This window comes from Lactuca virosa, chromosome 8, assembly GCF_052849685.1.
Source record: "Lactuca virosa cultivar CGN04683 chromosome 8, Lactuca_virosa_CGN04683_v6, whole genome shotgun sequence".
Taxonomy (NCBI): domain Eukaryota; kingdom Viridiplantae; phylum Streptophyta; class Magnoliopsida; order Asterales; family Asteraceae; genus Lactuca; species Lactuca virosa.
The window spans coordinates 215,940,952-215,944,256 of NC_136433.1; positions in this window are offsets into that span (position 1 = coordinate 215,940,952).

The following is a 3,305-nucleotide window of genomic DNA, read 5'->3' on the forward strand; positions in this document are numbered from 1 at the left end:
GGAGAATCAGATGGGCAGGAAGATAAAGATGCTCCGATACGATCGGGGTGGTGAGTATCTTAGTATCGAGTTCCTAGACTATCTTAAGGAGTGTGGAATTGTTTCACAGTTGACACCACCTAGGACACCACAGCTTAACGGTGTGGCTGAGAGGCGCAACCGAACCTTGTTGGACATGGTTCGTTCCATGATGAGTCGAGCTTCGTTACCAATCTCATTCTGGGGGTATGCCTTAGAGACTGCCGCCCATATCCTTAATCTAGTCCCTACCAAGAAGGTTGCCAAAACACCTCACGACATGTGGACTGGGAAGGCTCCCACATTAGACCACATCAAGGTTTTGGGTTGCAAGGCTTTGGTGAGGCGCGAGACTCCCGACAAGCTAGAACCTCGGAGTGAGTGGTGTATTTTCATCGGCTACCCACAGAAATCCTTTGGTTATCTCTTATACAGACCGAGTGACAATGTTGTCTTCGTTGCGAGGAGAGGAGTCTTTCGAGAGAGAGAGCTCATAGGCCAAGGAGACAGTGGGAGGCAAATTGACCATGAAGAACTTCAAGAGTCAAGCGGTGAAGGAACCTCAAACACTAGCAATCAACCTGAGGAGGAAACTCCTGTTGATCCAGTTGACGAGTCCGTGCCTCTGAGGTGTTCCAGTAGAGTTAGTGTTCCACATGTGTTATATGGTTTCCATATAACATCTGATGATGATACATTTATCAGTGACAACACACTGGTAAATTTGGATGAACCTAACAATTACAAGGAAGACATGGCATGCCCCGAGTCTACTAAATAGAAAGAGGCGATGGACAACGAGATTCAGTCCATGTATGACAATCAAGTTTGGAACTTGGTTGACAATGTACCGGGTCGTAAGACAGTCGGGTGCAAATGGATCTTCATGAAGAAGATCGACATGGATGCAAAGGTACACACTTATAAGGCGCGACTGGTTGCGAAGGGCTTTAATCAAACTCCGGGAGTTGGCTATGATGAGACCTTCTCACCGGTAGCGAAGATTAAGTCTATCAGGGTTATGCTAGCCATAGCTGCATTTCATGATTGTGAAATATGGCAAATGGATGTCAAAACTGCTTTCCTTAATGGACTGTTGGCTGAGGATGTTGATGGGATTTCAGAGCATTCTAACACTCCTATGGTGTACATGCAACCCTAGAAACCTTGGATCTATGTTTGACTAAGATACATGAAAATAATTATTTTTCCAAGGTTCTTATCCTATCTAGCATGGCATGGGGAAATTGAATCAAATAAAGCTAGTAGAATTACTTACCTTGTAGTTGTAGTTGATTGCTTGGAGTTTTAGAGCCTAGCACCAATAGTGTGGATGCCTCAAATGGAAATCACAAATCACCACAAACTTGGAATTTTGAGAGAATAGTAATCACCTTTCTTGAAATCGGCCCTCTTACTTTACTCACCACAACTAGTGTGATTTCAAGAACCAAAGCCTCCTTTATATAGTGTGGTGGATTAGGGTTACATTCATGTAAACCCTAATACCCATGTCTTTTCATTTCCATGAGATCCATGGGTTAAAGCTCCATGGAGTATCCATGGACTTTCTATGCAAGCCTAGCCCATTCCAAATAAGCATTAGCCCACACTATATATATACAAGAGCCCATATTTAATTAGTCATACTTTTGATCTCTACATTAATTCTAGATTAATTATAGATCAATACTAATTAAATAATATGATTTTATATTAATATATTAGGACTTATAATATATTAATAAATCATAACTTATAATATTCTCAAACGATTATCCATAAATTGTTCGGGTGAAGTGCAACCCAAATGGACCATGCCGGGTCGGGTCAAGTACATACCAAATATAGTTATGGACTTAGACACTATATCCAACAGTCTCCCACTTGGATAAGTCTAATAACTATAGTTGCAAGTATGACTTCAGGAACCGATCAGCAATCGTCGCTCTTTAAACTCTGTTGAACTATGAAGCGCCATTTTAGATAAGTGATCATATAATCCTCTGTTCTAGATATCAGCCGGACAAATACATGGAACATGGTCTTCCTTATTGTCCAGCATTTGTTTCCCGATTTCCGATTTGTTTGACATAGAACTTAACTGAACACATCAATTTAGTTCTGACTGGGCCCGGTACATAGGTCAAAACAAAATCATCGAGGGGCCCAGATATCTCTTCTAATCCTAGAAGGAACAGATAAACTTCGACTCATATGTTTGCTCTACTACTTGTTGAATTACACACAAAAGCACGGTTTATAACATCGAGTTACAAATGCGTTTTCGTGCAATCAATGCATAACCAACTCATAGGCAACAAATCATATCTCTAGGTTTGAAGACTTATAAGATATTACCGTCTCACGATCACTCGAGATAAATTCCATGAAGTGATACAAGTGAGCGTGGGTTGAATCCAATACTTAGAACTTATGAGCACTCATTAGTGCTGTAGCCCCGCTTTGTCTAACATCTTAGACCTCTACAAGCCAACCCATGACAGTCTTGATTCATATCTACTTCCAACATATGACCGACTGTGGAGAGTTTGAATAATATGATATAAACCATAACATAATTATTCTGGAAGTCAAAACATGCAAAAAGAAATAATTGTAAACGATTGACAAGAGATAGCAACACTTTACTCATAAATAACAGCTTTTATTTATCATCAAGTGTCAATTACATTTTACAAATTTCAAGATTATCTAACTACTAAAACTAATATCATCCTTCAGCCCTATACTCCGAGCATGCTGGAGATGCTTAGCCCGAGTCAGTCCCTTCGTGAGGGAATCTGTTGGGTTCTCATCCGATGATACCCTCTTTGCCACGAGGATTCCGTCTTCTATTCGATGTCTAATGAAGTGATATTTTCTGTCAATGTGTCTGGATCTCCCATGATCTCTTGGTTCCTTGGCTAAGGCAACTGCACTATTGCTGTCATAGAAAATCTCCATTGGCTCCTTTATAGCTGGTACAACTCCAAGGTCTCCGATGAAGTTCTTTAGCCATATAGCCTCCTTTGCTGCCTCGCTTGCTGCTATATACTCTGATTCACAAGTGGAATCAGCCACTGTCTCCTGCTTGGAACTTTTCCAAGTAATTGCCCCTCCGTTTAGAGTAAAGACCCAGCCCGACTGAGAGCGGAAATTATCCCTGTCAGTCTGAAAGCTAGCATCACTGTACCCTACAACTCTCAAGTCCTCACTGCCACCGAGGGTAAGGACCCAGTCCTTAGTCCTCCGTAGGTACTTGAGGATATTCTTTACCGCAGTCC